Source organism: Canis lupus, chromosome 12, assembly GCF_003254725.2.
Source record: "Canis lupus dingo isolate Sandy chromosome 12, ASM325472v2, whole genome shotgun sequence".
In the NCBI taxonomy this organism is placed as follows: Eukaryota; Metazoa; Chordata; class Mammalia; order Carnivora; family Canidae; genus Canis; species Canis lupus.
In genome coordinates, this window is record NC_064254.1 from 4624035 (window position 1) to 4646187 (window position 22153).

General features: G+C 47.1%; 1 protein-coding gene across 7 annotated transcripts in view; it reads left to right on the forward strand.

Annotated features, from left to right (window-relative positions):
• Window positions 1-22153, forward strand: part of PPARD (peroxisome proliferator activated receptor delta) — an 87765-nt gene that overhangs the window by 42499 nt on the left and 23113 nt on the right. The window contains exons 1-3 of one of the 7 annotated variants that reach the window (XM_025418538.3): window positions 10208-10388; window positions 10818-10923; window positions 11427-11580. The exons of 3 other annotated variants lie outside the window; for them this stretch is intronic. The gene's annotated coding sequence lies outside the window, so the exon portion shown is untranslated. Of the gene's footprint in view, window positions 1-7645; window positions 9833-10207; window positions 10389-10817; window positions 10924-11067; window positions 11186-11426; window positions 11581-22153 lie in introns of those variants that run through there. 3 more of the 7 variants (XM_025418536.3, XM_025418537.3, XM_025418540.3) reach the window with 3 other exon arrangements.

Below are 22153 nucleotides of genomic sequence, written 5' to 3' on the forward strand. Positions count from 1 at the left end.
CGAGAAAGCGCACTCTCCAACCTCACACACATCAGGGCCATCCAGGCAATCTCCTGAGTTTGTCACACCAACATTATTCTCTGCTGCTCCGTTCTTCTCTGTCCTCTCTGTTCTCTCTCCCTTGTACTGCCATCATCATCATTGCTAGGTTTATTTTGCCCCTTCATTCTGGCCCCAGCAATAGCCCCTAGGACCCAAGGAAGTAGAAACCTCTGGGCTGAGGCCACATGTCTGGAGATCCTCAGGCCCTGGGGCAATTAGAGGTTAGTGGCAGGAACATATCCTACTCTGGTACAAGCTGTGGCACTGCCAGGAGACATCGCTCCAGGAACAGGGTCGTCATCAGGAGGAGTGTTCCTTACCAGGCACCTGGCTTCGGCTAGGTGTGAATATTTTATCTGTATTAAGTAATCAGGAGTCCCTTTGACCTGTGGTCTCTTTGATTTTTGATCTCAGAAACACCACTTGCCCTCCCTCCTCCTCTAGCCCTTGCCCAATTCCCTGTGGGATGTCAAGGAGGCAACAGGAAGCTTGTTGCAAAGATTATTTTTAAAGGTGTATCGTGGCCTTCAAGGATGTAATCTGTCAGGAAACACTAATGGGTTAAAAGGTTGTCATTTATGATCCTGTACACTCATCTTATGAGCTTGGCTGTGACCCTGGGTGAGTGACTTAACCCTCTGTCCTTGGTTTCCTCATCTGCCAAATTGTAATCCTGGTTGTTACAGAGATTAGGAGGCACATGGAAAGCACCCGGTACATGCCAGTTCTTAGGACTGCTCTTACCCACTGTGGTTGGAGCAATAGATTGGGGCCAGAGTGTGGGAGGCCTTGGATGCCACACGAAGTAGTTGGATTCTGTTCTTTCAGCACAGCAAGCTGCAGGAGATTTGTGGGCAGGGTTGTGACAAATCATGTCTGGGCTTAAGAAATATCACCAGCGAGAGAAGGGAGGCTGGACTGGAGCAGGGGAGTGCCTAGAAGCAGTTCCAGTGGGGGTGCACAGGGCCGGGCCTGAGCTCGCAAAGTTGGGGCGTGGGGACAACAGATGGTTAAAAAGTCAGGAGTGAGGGAGGACCTGATAGTATTTCAGCCCGTGTGGCACAGGGAATGGCATCCCACCAACAGCTACCAGAAGCATCAGAGGAGTTGCAGGTAGAGGTGGCAGGAGAGGAAACTGAGTACCTGCCATCTGCTGGGCATGAGGGGCAGCGCTGCCTGGGGCCTGACATGAGGATCACTGGGTTTGGGAGGCGTGATGGAGCTCTGCATGGCGTTTAGGCAGTCAGTAGGTGAGAAGCCTGGGACAGAGATACGGGATGTGGTCACAGTGTGTGAAAACAGCAGTGATGGTTTGTGCTACGAGTAGAGGAGCCAGCCAGGGATGAAACCAGGGAGGAGTGTGTGCGAGGGAGAGTTATCGTTTTAAAGGCTGGTGAAGGAAGAACAAGCAGCAGAGTGGACAGTCCCTAGGAAGGCTGGAGAGAGGGGGGCAGAGCCCAAATCAAGAAGGGCCTCATATGGCACAGCCAGAAGCTTGGGTGTGTTCTTGGAGGAGCAGAAAGTTTTTGAGGCGTTCTAAGCACAGAAGTAGATATGATTCAATTTGTGATTTCAGCGGTCATTCTGGCTGCAGCCCAGGGACGGGGGGCAAAGAATGGAGGCAGGGGACCCTCTTAGACATTGTTGAAGTAATTCAGCTGAGGTGAACCAGGGAGGTGTTTGGCACTTGGATGAATAGTACGTGGTTCATTGGGTACTTGGGACTGTTTGGATCTTGGGGTCTCATTAGGGGGTAAGGGGATGGCTTCAAGGAGTCTAACTTCAAGGTCAACCAAAGAGCCCATCCAAATATAAACCAGGATGGTGAGAACAGAATCTACCTCACTGCTAACTTGGCAGCTGGAATTGGTTGGTTGACCCTGAAGGTGGTCCTGTAACTCCTCAAGGTCAAGGGTGAGGCTTCAACATGGCAGTCCTACAGATGAGAGAGGAGAAACAGAGATAGACGTGGCCTTGCAGAAACGTTGCTGTACTGTTTCTCCCCACACCCACTGGGAAGCCCTGCCTGTGCCTTGTGGAGCACTCAGAGCTTCGAAGTTCAGCAGGCCCCTGGGAGCTGGGGTCCTTCTGCCCTTCTCCCTTGGGTGGCTTCTCCCAACCATTAGATGTCCATGATTGTCAGGAAGTGGGGAAGCCAGGCCCCGCCCAGCCCCACATCAATTTGAGCTAAGGGGCAGGGTGGGTGACATTTGGCCCCTTGTGGCCCCAGACCCCTTGATACCTCTGGCCCTAGGCTCTCAGCTCCCAGCTCTTGGCTGCTAAGCAAAAGGTACAATTGCATCAGATGTTGCTCTTTACAAGGCCCCAGGGGTTGCTCTAAGTGAGCTCACAGGCTGTTGTCATCTCTCTGACTTGTGCCAGATTCCGTCTCCAGGTCTGTTGCAGGGTCTGCCTGGCTGCTGGGGCCTGAGTCCAGGTGTCTGGAGGCTGCCCTCAGTTTATCCTAAGGGTGAATTTTAGTCATTTTACCTTATTTTTATGTTAAAATGCCTATTAACATAAAAATACTCCCTGGACTGATGAGACAGTTCTATGGCCAAAAGGCGACTGACTGGAGGCCTGCAGCCCCACTCCCCAGGGGTCCTGGTGCGGGTGATCAGTTTCCTGTGTGTTCTTCAAAACTCCCCCCTTCCCCAGACTCAAGTGTGAATGTACGTTTCCTTTTCCTCCTCCTATGCCCTGTGGCAGCAGGGAGCACACTAAATTGTTTGGACACCTAGCTCTTCACTTAAGTATATGTTTGAAATCTTTCCACATTAGCACACACAGATCTTCTGCATTCTTCTTCTTCTTCTTTTTTTTAATCTTTTTTGTTGTGCATATGATGCATGTATAGTTTAGCCAATAATTTTCCAGCAAACACTCATATAACTAGACATTACAGTGCCTTTGATTTGTCAAGTGAACGAACTGTGGCTTATAAAACATCCTCACCATTGTTCCCTGGTATTAACCTCCTAGCCCTATGAGGAAGACAGGCCAGAAGAAATTTTTTGCAGCTCAGGATATTCTGTGAACAGTGAGGAGATGAGAAGTTGACTCTCATTTCATGAAGAGTAAAACAGCATCTTTCCTTTGAGAGACTCCGATTGTTTGGGGAACAAGATTAAAAGGCATACACACATCTACCTAGAAAGGATGTATGAAGTAGCGTCTGTGGAATGAATGCAGCGGGATAGGATGCTGTGGGGCCAGCTTCCCCAAGGGGCATGGAACTTGAGCCACACCTCTCTAATAAAAGAGGGGGGGTGGGATGAGACTGATAAAAAGGAGGGCATTTCAGGCAGGACAGTGCAGGAGCAGAGGTGGGCAGAGATGCAAACAGGGCCAGGACTCAGGGCCTCAGGCACTCTGGCTTCCCCCTCTAGCCTGGTCTCCTCATTCAGTTAGCAGACGTTCACATGCCTGCTCCATGCTCGGGCCTTTTGGGATCCAGAGAGTAGCAGGAACAACTCCATGGGCTTTCAGACAGGAGACACTGTGTGCATGACAGGCAAAACTAGTTGATGTTGGTAGAGATAGACACTGGTGGTTACCTCTTATTGGTAGAGCACTGAGTGGGAAGGGGCATGAAGAACCTTCTGGGGTGCTGGAAACCTTTGATATCTTGAGTGGGGTGATGATGCTGTGGTAGTATGTAAATAGATAAGACTTGATGGAGCTACACACTGAAGGTTAATGCAGACCGTACCCTGTAACCGTGGGTATGTTATACTCCTCTTATAAAGCAAGGACACAGGCAAATAAATAAATAGCACATCCCCAGAATAAATCAATGAGTAAAATGCAGTAGCAAAGTGTGGCAAAGGGCTGTGCTTGAGGAAATATAGGGACTTTAGGAACATGTTGCAGGAGGCTTATCTGAGGAAGTGTTCTATTTGCTGAGATTTAAAGGATGAGGAGGTGTTAGATTAAGAAGGGGGTGAAGTGTCCCAGGTGGAAGGAACAGCCTGTGTGGAGGGCCAGAGGCAGAGAGCCTGATGTGCTGGAAAGTTCCAGGTGAACATAGTGTAGCGTTTGGAAGGGATTTGAGATGAGATTTCAGAACCTCTCCCTCTATCACTGTGTTGTTCCAGAAGGCCCCTGGTGAGAGTCTCAGCCTCTCTCTGGTCTTACAGGCTTTGGAACCAAAGCACCATTCGGATTCTGCCCTTCTCCTCACCTCAGAACTAAATCCCACTTAGTAAGTAGGAAGTTCAGGCTGGCTGTATCGGGGCTCCTTAGCTGTCCATGGGAGAGGTGGACTCCCCAGCCAGGGAAGCTCTCCATTCCCAGACGTGCTCTGTTTTCAGCTGCCTTGCATGGCACACCTTGGCCTTCCCTGGGAGTGCCTTTCCCAACTTTCTGGCTCTGTTAGAAGAAGGGCTATAACAACTACTCCCAAACTATCCCTGCTTTTCCCGAGCCGGAAATATTTCTTCCTCGAAGTGTCCACCTCCCATCACACAACTCTGTGTGCTCACTGTCTTCACGGGCAGTTTCTGACTTACTCCTTTTGGCATCTCTCTCTATAGGAGTGTAGGTCAGTGCTAGTGCACATAGTTCCCAAATCAGTCCCATAAATTATTTTTTAACTGAAGGGCTTTTGGCTAGAGGTGAGTGGAAGTTTACAATGGGGGTCAGAGCGAAGGTTGCCTGGGAAGATGTTAAGACTCTGGTACTTCCAAATTCCCAGGCAGCTACTACGTATTCAGGACTTGAGAACAAGAAATTGAACTTCCGGGGAATTCCTCAAATCACAGGCTACTCTTTATCTTTCATAACACTTCATTTAAAGCTTTGTATTAAAAAAAAAAAAAAAAAAAGCTTTGTATTATTTTTTAGAATTTTATTAAGTTTTTCATTTTAATTCCAGTATAGCTAACATACAGTGTTATATTAGTTTCAGGTATACAATACAATCATTCAGCAACCCTATACTTTGTGCTCATCATGATAAGTGCACTGTTTAATCCCCTTCACTTATTTCACCCATCCCCCCCTCTGGTAACCACCAGATTATTCTCTAGAGTTAAGAATCTGTTTCATAAAAAAAAAAAAAAAAAAAAAAAAAGAATCTGTTTCATGGTTTGCCTTTCTCTCTTTTTTCCCCATTTGTTCTTTTGTTTTGTTTCTTAAATTCCACACATGAATGAGATCATATGGTACTTGTCTTTCTCTGATTTATTTCACTTAGCATTATATTCTTTAGCTCCATCCATGTTGCAAATGGTAGGAGGACATTCTTTTTTATGGCTGAATAATATTCCATTGTGTATATATACCACATCTCTTTTATCCATTCATCAGTCAGTGGACACGGGCTGCTTCCATAACTTGGCTATTGTAGATAATGCTGCTATAAACATATGGTGTATATATCCTTTTGAATTACCATTTTTGTATTCTTTGGATAAATACCCGGTTGTAGAATTACTGGATTGTAGGGTAGTTCTATTTTTAACTCTGAGGAACCTCCATTTCATGCTGGTTTCCACTGTGGCTGCACCAGCTAACATTCTCTCCAGCAGTGCAAGAGGATTCCCTTTTCTCCATATCCTCACCAACACTTACTGTTTCTTGCATTTATGAGGGTTTCTTTTTTTTTAAGATTTATTTATTTATTTATTTATTTATTTATTTATTTATTTATGATAGAGAGAGAGAGGCAGAGACACAGGCAGAGGGAGAAGCAGGCTCCATGCAGGGAGCCTGACTTGGGACTCAATCCCAGGTCTCCAGGATCACGCCCTGGGCTGATGGCAGCGCCAAACCGCTGAGCCACCCAGACTGCCCCTGCATTTATGAGTTTTTAAATAAGAATGAGAGACCATAATAAGCTGAATTATTTTTCTGTGGCAAAAGTTTCAGAGGTTTTTTTGTAAAAGAAGAAAAAAGATATAGTAAATGCATGATTTATTATTATTATTAGGAACACTGTATTGTGACAAAATTATATATTTTATTAACATGTAAAAATGATCTCTACCTGATGCAGATATTTGATAATAGAAAATGTTAAAGGATGAAAACAGTAACACAGGGATCCCTAGGTGGCGCAGCGGTTTGGCGCCTGCCTTTGGCCTAGGGCGCGATCCTGGAGACCCAGGATCGAATCCCACATCGGGCTCCCGGTGCATGGAGCCTGCTTCTCCCTCTGCCTGTGTCTCTGCCTCTCTCTCTCTCTCTCTCTGTGACTATCATAAATAAATAAAAAATTTAAAAAAAAAAAAAAAAAGAAAACAGTAACACAGAATGAATGCCAAATAGAAATCATTGAATGATTTAAGGATAATACCACAGTTAATGTTTTAAAAATTAAATATTTAATAACTATTTAATATTCTTAAATAACTATACATTTTTATATTTATATTTCCAGACACTAAAATTCCCCTGTTTTGGTGTGCAGTTCTGTGAGTTTTGGCAAATTTATAGTCATAAACCACAACTACGATCCAGATAAAGAACTGTGCTATCATCCCCCAAAACAATGCCATTCCCTTGGGCTACTCCTTTGTAGTCAGACCTCCCCATATCAATTAACCTCGCTGTACCTATCCTTTCCTGTAGTTCTGCCTCTTGCAGAATGTCATATGAATGGAATCATAATGTACGTAGAACTTTTAAATCTCTCATTGAGCATAATGTTTTGAAATTTATCTGTTTTTATTGCATGGGTTTGTTCCTTTTTATTGATTAGTTGTCCATTGTTTTGGTTTCTTAAAGATTTATTTATTTATTCATGAGAGACACAACACAGAGAGGCAGAGACACCAGCAGAGGTAGAGGCAGGCTCCCAGTAAGGAGCCTGATATGGGACTCTATCCTGGACCCTAGGATCACGCCCTGAGCCAAAGGCAGATGCTCAACCACTGAGCCACCCAGGCGTCCTGAATAGTGGTCCATTGTAGGGATGGACCACAGTTTGCTTATCCATTCTTCAGTTGAGGAATGTTTGGGTTGTTTTCAGTTCCTGACAATTTTGAGTTAAGCATTTATATGTTGCTTTGAACAAAGATTTTCATTTCACTTAGGTAAATACCTAGGAGTGGATTGCTGGATCTATGGTAAGAATATGTTTAACTGCCAATTTCCTTTCCAAAGTGGCTGTGCCATTTTGAATCCCTTGCCAATAATGAGAGTTTCAGTTTCTCTACAACCTTTATTGTCACTTTTTGTTTCATTTTGGCCATTCTAATAGGTATGTAATGGTATCTCACTAGTTTTAATTTGCTTTTCCCTAATGACTAAGGATGTTGAGCATCTTTTGTGTGTGCTCATTTGTCATCTGTTCTGTCTTCTTTGGTGAAGTATCTGTTCAATATTTTGCCCATTTCTTAATTGAGGTTTTTTCTTTTTAATTTTTTAAAAGATTTCATTTTTAAGTAATCCCTACACCCAATGTGGGGCTCGAACTCACAACCCTGAGATCAAGAGTCATGCTCTCCACAGACTGAGCCAGCCAGGTGCCCTGAGATATTTGTTTACTTATTGCTGAGTTTGGGGAGTCTTTAATATATTTTGGGTAGGGATCCCTGGGTGGCGCAGCAGTTTAGCGCCTGCCTTTGGCCCAGGGCGCGATCCTGGAGACCCGTGATCGAGTCCCACGTCGGGCTCCCGGTGCATGGAGGAGCCTGCTTCTCCCTCTGCTAGTGTCTCTGCCTCTCTCTCTCACTCTGTGCCTATCATAAAAAAATTAAAAAAAAAATATATATATATAGGGTATAAGTCCTTTGTGAGATATGTGATTTGCAAATATTTTCTCTCAGTTAGTGGCCATCTTGTCATTCTCTCACTGGTGTCTTTCAAAGAGCATAGGTTCTTAATTTTATTTATTTAATTTTATTTTAAGATTTTATTTATTTACTCATTAGAGATAGAGAGAGAGGGAGAGGCAGAGGGAGAAGCAGGCTTCATGCAGGGAGCATGATGTGGGACTTGATCCCGGGTCTCCAGGATCATGACCTGAGCCGAAGGCAGACACTCAACCTCTGAGCCACCGAGGCGTCCCGGTTCTTAATTTTAATGAAGTCCAGTTTATCAGTTTGTTTAATGAGTTGTTCTTTTGAAGTCCTACCTAAGGACTTTTTGCCTAACCAAAGGTCACAAAGATTTTTCTCCTGTATTTTCTTCTATAGTTGATAGCTTTTTATTTTACATTTAGATTTAGGATTCATTTCTAGTTAAGTTTTATGAGAGTTATGTAAAGTGTAGGTCATGAGCATGCACTTGAGCGGGGAGGGGAGTGAGCAGAGGGAGAGGGAGACAAGCAACAAGCACTCCATATTGAGCGGTGAGCTTGACAAGGGGCTCTATCCAAGGACCCTGAGATCATGACCTGAATTGAAATCAAGAGTCAGACACTCAACCGACCGAGCCACCTAAGCACTCTGCCAGTGAACATTATTGAGTAGTATTTGAAAAACCTAACAGGTGGATGAAATTAAGAACACTACACAAAATCATGTGTCAAAATTGCCAATTTAGGGACTTATTTAGCTATCCAAACTTATTTCTTAGAATAGTACTTGTAGGATTTGTGCATAGTATGTATATAAATATATAAATACATATTTGCAAGAATGACTCACCCTTAGTGGCAAACAGGTTAATGTAACACACACTTAGGGCATGGCAGTGGCTATAAGCAAGACTTGATTAGATTTTGACTGCTCTCCTTCACACGCCTGTCTTGGTTCTGAGATGCCAGCCTTAACCTTCAATTCTGTGTGTTAGCTTCTTGCTCTTGCTTTGACTTGAAGTCAGTGGATTCCTTCGAACCAATAACATCCCTAGATTGATTGTTAAGCTTTAATTCTCACCAGAGGATTATCATACTTTTTCCCATTTTCCCAACTTCTCGATTGGTGTTTCCCGGGTTTGGGGATTAAATAAAACAGATAAATTTCCCAAGAGATGTTGGGAAGGAAGTCTTGTATTGCTGTACAGTCAAGAGATATCACAAGGCAGGGAGGACCTAGGTGGCTCAGTCAGTTAAGCATCCAACTTTTGATCTCAGGGTTGTGAGTTCAAGCCCCGCACTAGGCTACACGCTGGGTGTAGAGCCTACTTTAAAAGAGAGAGAGAGAGAGAGAGAGAAAGATCATAAGGCAAGACTGCTATTGTGCCAACTACCATAGGGTTCCCTGGCAGGTAAGCTCCACAGGGCAGCCACTGAGTCTCATCCATTACAATGTCTCTGGGGCCCGGCTTGGTGCCTTACCCAAGGTGGGTGCATGACCCATGAAGAGTACTCCATGAAAGTTGTTGCCTCAACAAACGAGTTTCCAACTAATGGCTGTTTGGAAGCAGTGTGTAAACAGCTGTGGCTGATGAAGGTGGTTCAGGTTGTAGAGTTTTATGGAAAGATGCACTTAGAAAACTGAGATCCCTCTTGTGCCAAGCTTGAGTGACAAACAGAGAAGCTTTTTATATTCTGGACACTGGATAGAGAAGCAAACATGATGCAGCTGAGTCTTTGTTGAGAGCTACGGAGTGAGCTGAAAGAGAATAGCCCTTTTCCTCTCTTTTTTGTTTAATAAAAGGCCCAAGCTATAGGCAAGTTGAAAGAATAGTGTGGTGAACATCTGTATTTCCTTCACTAAGATTCACCAGTTGCTAACAGTTGACAGTGTGTCATCGATTGTCCACATTCCATCTTTGTTCCATCATTTCCTTGTCATTAGATTCTGGTTATCATTTTTTTGGTGGGAATCCGCATAGGTAACAAATGCTCCCTGTTGCTCCACATCGGGAAGCATAATGGTCCCAGCTGGCCGCAGTAAAGGTGATGATAACTTTAATCACCTGTTTAAACTGGTGTCTGGGAAGGCTACTTTGGTTTAAAGGCAGAGAACTTTGGAAGGAACCTTTCGCTGATTTGTTTCTCTGTCAGTTGTACTTGCTATTGAGAAGCATCTTGGTGTAGTCAAGAAGGCCCTGGAAGCCAAGGAACTGGGATAGGGGACCAGGCTCTACAACCGTCTCTCCCCAAAACCGTAGACAAGTTACATCATCTCTCTGGGCTGCGTAGTTATACATAAAAGGAAATAGAAACTCAGAGAGGTGAAGCAATTTGCCCAGGGCCACTCAGCTAGTGAGTGGCAGAGCTAGGAATCATAAGCTGTTCTTTTGGGGCCCTTGCCCTTATGTCAGTCTGCCTCCTCTGAACTGACCCATCATCCTTATGGTGGCACCAAGCTCTGGGGACTAATGCTCAGAATCAAGCAGAACATTAGCCCTTGTAGGATCTGAAGTGAGAAGCAAGAGAGAGGTGCCTCTCCTGCCCAGGTTCCTCTCCTGCATGTGGCAGGCTGTATTGTAGGAAGGCCTGGGCACCTCAGGTAAGCTTGTAGGCGGGCTGTTGGACTCTCCTCAGCCACCTTTGGAATAAATGCTTTTGTGTGGATGTTACAAAGTTGAGCTACTGGCCCCGTTCCAGCCTCCACCTCCCCAGACAGGGAAGTTCAGGTTTCGCGTACCTGGGCTTGGCTCAGGCTAGGGTTAGTGCCCAGGATCCCCAGATTGGCCCATGAATTCCAAGGGCAGTCTAGATAGATGGAGAGGGTACTGCCTCAGCCTGCCTGAGTTCCTGGGGGGGAGGGAGGAAGACAGGAAGTATTAATGGGGGAAAGGTGTGCAGAACCTTGCCAAGCAGGTCATTGTGGGTGGGGAGACACTGTGCATGCTCTGGATGCCCTAGGATTTGGGTGGAGGTTCTCAAGGAGGCAACCAGAAAGAAAGGCTACAGCAGTGACTCTGGAATATTCCAGGACTACTCTGCTGGCCCTCTGTTTGGGCGGCTCACCAGCCCACCAAACTGACATCTTCCCAGTTAGCAGCTCTCTCCAAAGCAAGTAGCAGCACTTTAAGTACTTGGTGAGTAATGTCTGTTCCTCATGCCCTTCTTCGGAGTGTTGTTTTGAGGAAAACTGTAGCTCTGGCTCAGTCAGGATTTGGTTTGTCAGGGCCACATTGTCCTGTTGCTGTGGAACTTAGAGTCCAGGAGAGTCAGCCTTCCTAAGTTCCCATTGGTTCTCCCTGAATTGCTCACCTTCACAGGCCTCCCAGGAAGTGGCCAAATTCAGGGCAGGGCCAAAGTGGCCTGACCAGGAGCATGCTGTGCCTCGTAGGCCCAGAGGTTAGTTCTGGGGAACACTTCTTCCCTGGTTGATGGCTTCCCTAGGCCCTGCATCTTAGAGACATCCCCAGGGTCCTGGCTTCCAGGTCGGCAGGGACAGAGGGGGCCCCTGGAGAGAACCTCAGGAACAGCGGTGTTTATAGACAAGACTCCCCATTGTCACTGGTTGTGATACTTGGGGAACGGTGGCAGTGCTTTACTTCATTCTTTAGAGGGAACCCCTTCTTCCTCCTGCTGATAGGGCAGAAATCCATACTAGGAGCCTGACGTGACCTGCATGTGAGGCCTTCTGCTCGCTGAATGAATTCCCCAGGTGTCATCCCTAAGTCACTCCAGGCCTGGTATTTCCCCATCTCATTCTGCACATCCCTCATCCTGGCTCTGCGTTCTGAGAAGTAAGTGACAGATTTTTGACTAGCTTTCTCACAGAGCTCTCGAAGGCTGTCTGTCATGCAGGCGTAAAAGCTAGAATCTGTGTCAAAATGATATGTGAATTCGAAGGTGAGGGCAGGGGCCAGTTTTCTGACTCTCATGGTGCTTTGATGTTTAAAAATCAGGTATTCCTGAGATTTAAATACTCTTGTTCGATTTGTCCTTTCATTTCTTCACCTCTGGTTCTCCCTTCCCCATTTTGGGGGACTTCATGCTTTTTGAATATTTGTTAATGAGGCCTTATCTGGGACATGAGAGAGCAGCCACATAGGTGTGTGCTTGAAAAGGAAAGCCAGGGAGAGGGGCCCCTGGGTGGCTCAGTCCGTTCAGCGTCCAACCCTTGGTTTCAGCTCAGGTCAGGATCTCCAGGTCATGAGACCCAGCCCTGTGTTGGGCTCCACGCTCCGGGTGAGTCTTTCTCTGTCCCTCCTCTACTCTCCTCCTCTCTCCTCCCCCCCCGCCCCCCTCAGATAAATAGATCTTAAAAGAAAAAAAAAAAAAAAAGGAAAGGAAAGGAAAGGAAGAACATAATGCAAGTTCTGAAAATGTCTTTTGAGATCCAACACCAGGCAAGCTTGGCTTTCTCCAGTGTCCACCTTCACCCTTAGTGCCCAAACTGGTTTCACTCAAGTGAGATTCAGAGCTTTTGTAAGGGAGAAAGCAAGAAGTTTTTTTTTTTTTTTTAATTAATTAATTTATTTATTTATGATAGTCACAGAGAGAGAGAGAGAGAGAGAGAGAGGCGCAGAGACACAGGCAGAGGGAGAAGCAGGCTCCATGCACCAGGAGCCCGATGTGGGATTCGATCCCGAGTCTCCAGGATCGCGCCCTGGGCCAAAGGCAGGCGCCAAACCGCTGCGCCACCCAGGGATCCCCAGCAAGAAGTTTTTGAAGGAGGCTCCTGGCTCTTCTCCTCAGCTTCATAGCAAAAAACATTGTTGCCTGTTTTAAAAACAATTACAACTACACACAGGTAAAAACTAGTAATCTCTCCACCACCTTTCTCTCTCCCATTCCAGACTATTTTCTCTCTGCAGTTGTTGTGTTACTGGGCAAACGTGTGTCGGCTCTGTTCCACTGTCTTAAACAAAATGTTTGTGAGGCAGATGTGCAGTGTGACTCCTCGCCCTTCCCTCCCAGCAGCATATCCAGGCCATCCTGCCGTGGCACCACATGTGTTCCACCTGCTGCTCTGGAGAGTCTGCAGAGAGTTCCATGGCAGGAATGTGCCAGAATGTTGCATCATGAGATGACTCCTTCGGCTTCTTCTGCTTCATCTTCTGCTTAGACATCTAAAATAATGATGTCTCATGTTTGTATCAGGCCTTTTAAACTTCTTTTTCTTTTTGCTTGCTAAATACAGCGCATGTTCATTATAGAAAATTTAGAAAAATTGGATAAGCAATAAGAGAAGAAATAAATATCACCTTAAGAGATAACCACCATTGATATTTTGGTGTGTAAATTGTATAATACAAATGTTTTTTCACATTTAATATCTCACCTGAGCCTTGCTTCCTCCGTTAGGAGAGGCATATGGATACTAATCCCATCTCACAGATGGGAAAACTGAACCACAGGGTGGTTAGAAGGTTGTCCAGAGGAACCCAGCAACATGTTAAAGACCGACCTGGGAGTACATATAGCCCAGCATTAACACTCTCCATCGTATCCGCTCTCCTCTCACCTCCAGACAAAGAAGAGTCATGCCGGGGATCTGGATTTCAGCAGGACCCAGGCAGTCACCGTTGTTTGTAGAAATTACCTTATCCAAAGGTTAATAAACAGCACCTAAAGGAAAGCATCTCATGACACTTTGGCCCCTTACTGACTTAGGAGAAAAGATAGATTTTAAAGAATTGCCCACCTCAACATTCCAGCTTCATCTTGACCATTGGGGGTTTTAGGAGCCACGCATTAGGAGGGCATGATAAACAGAGGAGGAGGAGGGTCGGGAATGGGGCCAGTGACAATTGGTGTGGCACCTGAAAGGTCTAACCTGGACAGGATGACCTGATGGGGGAGAGGTGCAGGTCGGGACCTGGTGACCAGACATCAGGCAGGGACAGGATCAAGAATGGAGGTTCGTCGGAGTGGGTCCACTTGCCAGATGCAGGAGACTTTTTAGCATTAGAGGGGAGGCAAGAAGCAGTGGAGAGGTTGAGAGCTCCCACCCTGAAGGCAGCCTGGTTCACGGCTCTGCATCCTGGCTCAGTGGGACGTGGAAATTATGTAACCTTCCCTGGCTCCGTTTTCTCATTAGTAAATGGGAATGATAATAGTACCTGCTTCACAGTTCTCACTTGTGAAGCCCCAGTGAGTCACCACATGTAAGGAGCTTACAGTAATGCCCAGCACATAGAAACACTTCTTACGATGTGATTCACGGAGAAGTTGGGTAGGCTCCTTGTGAGAGTTATAAGAGGTTCTCTCTGTGATCTCCTTCCCCAGCCTCTTCTGGTCCCTGCCCCCCTCCTGGGCCTAAGACCCTGCATTTCCCCAACCTAGAACACCCTACCCCTCAGTCTGTATTTAAAAAGCAATCTCCCCACTCCTTGATTTTATTTTCTTCTCTAAATTCTTAAATGTTTTCACTGATGAACATATTTTACTTTTAAGATCATTTCTGGACAGCCCAGCTCTCCTTAGCCTTGAACCTTCCCCAAGGCCTCTGGCCTGAAGCCATTTCCTCTTCCTCCAGACTTAGCCCCTCTCCCCCCACCGCTTCTGCTTCCTGGTTTCCCTGACGGGGTTGTTGTAGTGACGGCTTATCTTCCTCTTTGATTGGAGTATAAACACTTACAGGGCACCCAAGGACGGGTCACCACCTCCCCACCCCTACTCTGAGAGGAGCTGAGGCCTGTGAGACACCTAGGCCTTTTTCCATTGACTACTACCCTCGGGGTCTGCTCAGTGAGAGGATTTTAGAATCAAAAGGAAGGTGGGGATAGATGCACCCAACACTCCCTTCCTGTGGGGAAAATTAAGCCAAGGAAAAAGAACCACCTCCTCCTAAATCACCTGACAGATTAGCAAAAAGAGCTGGGCTGGATGTCAACTAAGTACCTTCAGCCAGCTGTTTCTGGACTCGATGTCTCCCCTATGCTGCATTTCTGCCAGTTTATTGTAATCCTGATGAGCTACTCTTTTGACTGGAGTGGTCTCTCCACTCCTAGAAAACAGAATCCAAGGACAAATGATCTGTGTGGGGCTGTTTCAGGCTGGGCCATGAATGGAAGTCTTTTTTTTTTTTTTTCCAATTATAAAAAGTTATTCATTCAGTACATATTTATTGAGCAGTGACTATCTGCCAGTCGCTGCTCTAAAAGTTGAAGATCACTGTGAATCTAACAGGTGAAAATTTTTGCCCATGTGGGGTTTTTATTCTTGGGGAGAGACAATCAGTAAACAAAGGCATTTTAAAAAATACTTACTTATATCCATATATGCACGCATGCAGACATGCAATTCCAGATAGTGGCAAGAGCTGTGGAGAAAATTGAAGCAGGAAGGGAAATGGAAGTACCTGAAGGTGAGCTGGGCTGGTTTTAAATTGAATGGTCAGGTGTCACTTGGAGCAGAGAGCAGACAAGAGACCAAAGAGGCCACTCCAGGTTAGCAGGTGGCAGTTTTAATAAAGGGAGCTTACATATATGGCTTATATTGGGTGGCAGCGAGACAAATGGATCCCCACACCCACCCAACAAATCTTAAAAGCTTACAAAGAAGCCTTCCCTGGACTCAGTCATGTATACCACGCAGGTGTTTTCAGTACCACCTTGCTATCTCAAGGCTGTGTCCTTGGAACAGCCTCTGGGGAGCGAGAAAGGAAGCAGAACCCATATTCCATAGACTGGGGAGAGTGTGAGGAGCTTTCAGTTACCTGGGTCCAGTTCATGGGCCAATTGCTGGTTATAGCATATCATTTCTGATGACCCTCCCCAACATCAAGTTGACGGTCATATGGGACCAAAGCCCTGAGGAAGTACATTTTCGGCTGAAGGGAAAAAGCTGCAAAGGCTCTGCAGCAAGATATGCCTGCTGTGTTCAAGACCAGCAAGGACACCATGTGCCTGTGCACAGTATGCCAGGAAGGGAGCGGTAGGCAGGGCACCTGTGCCGGAAGGCCCCACAGGCCACTCTAGAGATGGGCAGGAAGCTCCTGGAGCGATTTGGTCACAGGAAGGACAGAATCTGACTTAAAAGGATCACTCTGCTGTGTAGAGAGTAGGGGGCAAAGCCAAAAGCAGAGAAGGCAGTTGGGAGGCTGTTGGAATAATCCAGGCAAGAGAGGATGTTGACTTGGGCCAGGATCATAGCAGTGGAGGTGGTGAGAAGTGATTAGATTCTGGGTATTTGTTAAAGGGAGAGCCCACAGGATTCACGGACTCCAGTGCTGTGGCCTGACCAACTAGAAGGTTGGAGATGCCATTTACTGAGATGGAAAAGACCTGGGTCGGGGGGAAGGTCAGGGACTCCATTTGGATACCATTAGGCATCCACGTGGAGATGTCAGAGAAGCTGGAACTGAAGAAATAAATATGGGAGTCAAAAGCATATTTATTGAAGGTATTGAAAGCCACAGCCAGTTTCAGATCATGCAGGGAGCGAGTGTAGCTGGAGAATGAAAGAGACCTTCAGACTGGGAGTTGACTGGGACCAGATTGCGTGGGAACAGCCAGGAAGCCTGGAAGCCAAGTAAGAAAAGGTGGGAGGGAGGAGGAGGATCCAGCAATAATATCACATACTCTAATGGGTCAAGTAAGATGAAGATAATACCTGTTTGGAACATCAAGTTCAATAAGTGCAGCAACATAAAAGCAGTAAATCGCCTACCACCCTATTCATACAAGGAAACTTCCTTCCATTCTTTCTGTAGCCATTTTTATGGGAATTATGCTATGTAGTTCTGAATGTTACTATTTTTTCACTTTAAAAAGCTATGAAATATTATACAGAAACATAGTACACCATTTTCCAGGGGCTGCCTAATTTATTGAACCATTCCTTCACTGGGCATGGAATTATTTCTGTTCTCTTCCGTTATTATAAATATTTCTCATTCTAAAAAGTTGATTTCATTATTGTAAATAACACTGCACTGAACAGCCCAGTGCATTTTCCTGTGAGGTAATTACCAGGGTCAAAGGACATGAATGCTGTTAAAGGTAAAGCTTATACTTGGGAGTCACAGTTTGTCCTGGGCAGGACTGACCAACCCTGGCTTAGCCAGATGGTGCTCCCATGCCTCCCCTCCGCTTGGGGAGGTTCAGAAGTCACTGGGCCCCTCTGACCCCCAATTCTGCCTCCCTTTCCAGGTGTGAGTCCCATTTCTCCCAGCCTGGTGAGTTTTATTCCCTCTCACTAGGCCTGGCCACCCCCCTCAGTGCGCTGTCCCCCACTTGCTGCCAGCCTCTGTTCGCTCACCTAATTTGTTAACATGGCCAGCAGGAGCTAGAGCTTCCCTCAGAGGGTCATCGTGGTGTTCAAAGGAAATAATCCATTCTAGCGCTTAACACATGAGTCCTGTGTGCCCTCCTCCCTCTGGGTTGATCCAGTGGAGTTGCAGACATGAAGACTCTTTGTGAACTTTTTTTTTCTTTTTATGATTTTATTTATTTATTCAGGAGAGACACAGAGACACAGGCAGAGGGAGAAGGAGGCTCCATGCAGGAAGCCTGACATGGGACTCGATACCGGGTTTCCAGGATCAGGCCCCGGGCTGAAGGCAGCACTAAACCGCTGAGTCACCCAGGCCACCCTCTTTGTGAACTTTAAAGGACAGACCAATGTCCTGGTCTTAGTTGTTTAAAAAGGAAAGGGTATAGGATCCCTGGGTGGCTCAGTGGTTTAGCCCTTGCCTTCGGCCCAGGTTGTGATCCTAGAGTCCTGGGATTGAGTCCCGCGTCGGGCTTCCTGCGTGGAGCCTGCTTCTCCCTCTGCCTGTGTCTCTGCCTATCTCTCTGTTTCTTTCATGAATAAATAAATAAAGTCTTTAAAAAATAAAAAGGAAAGGGTAGAGCAGCTTGGGTGGCTCAGGGATTTAAGCGCCTGCCTTTGGCCCAGGGCGTGGTCCTGGGGTTCCGGGATCGAGTTCCACGTCGGGCTCCCTGCATGGAGCCTGCTCCTTCTGTGTCTCTGCCTCTCTTTCTCTCTCTCGCTGTCATTAATTAATTAATTAATTAAAAATATTTAATAAATAAAAATAAAAAGGAAAGAGTATGTGTAGTGGCATCTAGTCTGTGTCCCATAACCACATAGCTCTCAGAGCAGGGCCACTGGTCCCCAGTTTGGTGCCCTGGCTACGAGAGCTGTGTCAGGAATTTGGGGTGCTTGTATGGAGTTGACAGGCCCAGGAACGTGTCAGTCAGCCTCCTGCCAGGCATTGCTAAGTGCCACATCTGTTCCCCAGATCTGTGTGTATGTCACAGCTGGGAATCACTAAGCGAGGACAGTGCTAGGAGGCTGGAGCCAAGGAGGCCAGAGCAGGAAGGGGGCCTTGGAGGCCATCTAACCTTGCTCTGATGTTTACTCCGAGAGCACAAGTGGCGCAACTGGAGAAGCATACAGCTCTGTAAGGGCCTCTCCCCTCCACTCTTGAGCGCGGGTCTTCCCTGGAATGAATGTGGGTGCTTCCCATGCCCAGCCTTCCAGGGCTCTGGGAGGTGGCCTTCCCCTTCCGTGAGTGCCCCAGCTAGGGTTTGCTGGAACCCTGGCTTCTCCGAGCCCTGCTGAAATCATCTCCAACCTGTCCACAGCAGCCAGAGAAGTTTAGCTTTAAGTGTGGCTCTGATCCCTGCCCATCCTCTTCATAACCCTCTCTGCTGCTCTGTGGATAAACACCCACATCCTCAGCTTGCCCTTTGAAGCCCCAAGTGATCTCTAGCCTCAGCTAGACCAGGCTTCCTGTGCTATGCTCTCAGAGGGGCCATGCCATCTTCCTCTCTCTGTGAGGCCTTTTCACATCCCTGTTTCCGGTGGTCCCAGGACCCCATAGGCCCACCTCTCAGTCAGAGGCCTCCCCTGGCCACCCCACTAGGCTAGCATACTCTGAGTATGCCCCCACTGTGCTTGGCCTTTGTCTTTTAGAGCCCTGGTTGTGGTTCCTAGTTACATATTTGTGTTGGTTAGTTGCCTGATGTAGACTGGCACATGATAGTAGGTACTTAACAAATATTTGTTGAATGAGTGAATGCAAGCAGCTGGCAACAGCTGGCAGGGCCTAGAAGAAGAGTGGAGGGGCATTGACAGCCTCAGCAGCCATAGCACCTGAGGTCCTCAGGTGAGAAGTGTTCTGGAAAGGTCCCCAGCGTGGCCCTCTGCCCGCTGGCACAAACACCCTTACCTCAGGAGCCTTCTCTGAGCAATGATGGGTCTTCCTTCCTTCCTCAGGCTTGCAGTAGAAAGGAAAGATCTGGGTCTCTTCTGAGCAGGCCTTTCTTTTACCTCAGCAGTATCTGAGCATATTATTCAGTTTTCTTTGTTCATGACACTTCTGTAAAATCTTCCTCCCTCCTCCCATCATTAAGGTAACCTATGCTCATGGTGAAGAAATTGGAGAACACAGAAAAAGATAGGAAAACAAGAATTCCCCATAACTGGAGCCCTCAGAGAAAAGTACCATTCAGAGTTTGAGCCATGTCTCCAGTTTTGTTTGTGTGCCTTATGTACATGGTTAAACATTGCTGAGATTCTATTGTTTATGAAAACTGGAGATTGTTTTTATTTTTTTATTTATTTTTTATTTTTATTTTTTTTAATTTTTATGATAGTCACAGAGAGAGAGAGAGAGGCGCAGAGACACAGGCAGAGGGAGAAGCAGGCTTCATGCACCGGGAGCCCGACGTAGGATTCGATCCCGGGTCTCCAGGATCGCGCCCTGGGCCAAAGGCAGGCGCCAAACCGCTGCGCCACCCAGGGATCCCTGGAGATTGTTTTTAAAGATATTATTTATTTATTTGAGAGAGAGAGAGCATGATGGTGGGGGGGTGGGGGAGAAGCAGGTCCCTTGCTGAGCAGGGAGCCCAACACAACTCGGGGCTCGATCCCAGGATCCTGGGGTCACGACCAGAGCCACAGGCAGACATTTAACGGACTGAGCCCCCAGGTACCCCCAGACTGGAGAGTTTTGCTGTCTCTTCAGTCTTCAGTGGCTCCAGTCCAAGGCAGCTAGGGCAGTGATCAGTGTGTTAACCTTGCAGGAGTGGTGATGGCGGGCATCTGAGCCCCACTGATCCCGGGTAAAGAGCCCTCTTTTTCCCACTCACGTCTCTTCCCTGTTACGCTCTCGGTAGCTTCCTGAGGCAGCTTTTCCTTTTTTTTTTAGTTCAGCTCCGCTCCACAGGGCTTAGGGACTGACCCTTGATGGAACTAGAAAAATTACATAATATGCAGGACAAGAGTGACCTGCCTGCCTTTTCTCTGGTTCAAGATCTCTCTGAATAAAACCAGCCCCCAGGCTACTTCTGGAGATTGGCTTCTGGTGGCTTCCAACAAGAAGGCCACAAAGGCCTCTCCTGTACTCTGAGAGGAGTGGGGTGACCTGGATTGGCAAATGGGGAGCAAAGAGCCCTGTGGAGTTGCTGGTCTGGAAAACCAGGGCACTGGGTCAGTACCCAGATAAATGATTGATTTGGAAGCTCAGGACAGAGTCAAGCAGGCTCATTCTCGCATGGCCTCTCTCACTGCTGACCCTGAAAGCGCTTGCCAGGGAAATGGGGCAACCTCTGCCCTTTCTCTGGAGACTGCTGACCCTCATCCCCCTGCAGTGGCATGAGGGAGGAGAGGGCAGCAGCTGGGTCATCTGCATCGAGGCAAAGGAGCCCAAGAAGTGGAGGAAGAGTTGGGCCCGGTTCTCTGAAGGAGAAGCATGTGCCCAGAGCAGGGAGCTCCTTGTCAGTTCTCTTCTACCCAGTTGATGATGAGGCAGGGAACTGGGAAATTCTGGGTCTGTTTGGGTCTCTGGAATTCTAATAGGCTGGCACATTTCTAGACCTGGAATGTCACTTGCTCCGTATAATATCTTAAGATGAACCCATGGCGACAATCGTAGCAGTGGCCACAGTCCCTGTTTGTTGGACATGGACTATATACTCAGCACTACTTGGCACTGGCTATTTGGTTATTTAACCTTTATGACGTCTGTTCATAAAGACGTTATGTTCACATAAAGATGTGGGCTGAGGAACTCTGAAGAGTTAGTGTCACAGAGAGGGTGGCGCAGAGCCACCCTGACACAGAAGCCCCTGGAATTCACTTCTACGGAGTATTGCATCTCAGGAGTTAATACACGAAAACTGATACAGCAGCAATGCTGAGACTGAAAACACTGTGCCTGAGGCTAATATCTGTGTCTTCATTCAGCAAGTGTGTGCAGAGTGCCCACTATGTACCAGACACTATGCCAGATGCTGGGGACCTACCTTGGCAAGCGAGAGGGCATCGTCTGGGAAACTGATAGTGGCCTGGTGAGGCCAGACCCGTTGCCTGACTTTGCAGTTTGCTGCAGTGATCGCAGATCTGAGGGCCTGGCTCACATTTGCCTTAGGAAGGAACAGAATGAGGCTGGTCAGCCAGAACTTCCTAAGGGAGGAGGTACAGGAGAGCCCGCTCTTGAAGGAGAGGAGTGGAAGGGGCAACATTTCAGGCTGAGGCCAGTACGAGCCTCTAGGGTCAGAGGGTGATGCTGGAACACAGGGTAAGTGGGATGGGGCTGGAGAAGGAGACAGGGACCAGAGCCTGTGGCTGTCTTCGGCATATAGCAGTCATTTTCTGGCAGGGAGTATCCAAAAGGACCTTGACCCAGGGTATTCTTGATGGAAAAACAGTTGGGGATTGGCAGCTAGACCAAGAATTCAGCAGTAATGGCTCCAGACCAAGGCTAAGAGCAGCTTCTAAATCCAACAGGTCAGGGACATACCACCTTCTAGACATAGCAGTCTTACATATCCCCATATGCAAGGCACGCAGTACAGAGACTAACACTTGAATCAATCTGTGTGGGCGCCAATCCTGCTGTTCCAATTACTGTGCAACCTTGAGTCAGTTACTTCCCCTCTCTGTGTGCAAGTTCCTCATCAGTTAGTTGGAAATCATTAATAGTACCTGACTCTTAGGGTTGTTTTTTTGTGGTTTTTTTTGTTTTGTTTTGTTTTTTTCTTAGGGTTGTTTTGAGGATTATATGTCCATCCACACGGAGCCTGGTATGTAAGCCCTGGGAGAATGGAAGCCAGAACCATTGCAATGGGGCTGGTGAGCTGGAGGCTTATAGCTATGACCCAGCTTGGGCTCTGGTTCAGGGAGAAGCCTCTCAGGCTGCACCACACCTTTGAGAGATGCATGGGGCTCCAGCACACTGCCTGGGGTGGGTGGCAGGGGTGCTCTACCTCTTGAGGATGTCTAGACCTTGTGGGATGGATGAGGGCTCCAGGTGGCTTGGTTGATTGCTTGGGTCCCAGACCAGACCTGTCTAGAGCTTAGGATCATTTGGATTAAGCTCCTAGCTACCTCTTCCCATGAAACAGACTTGTCCAATGG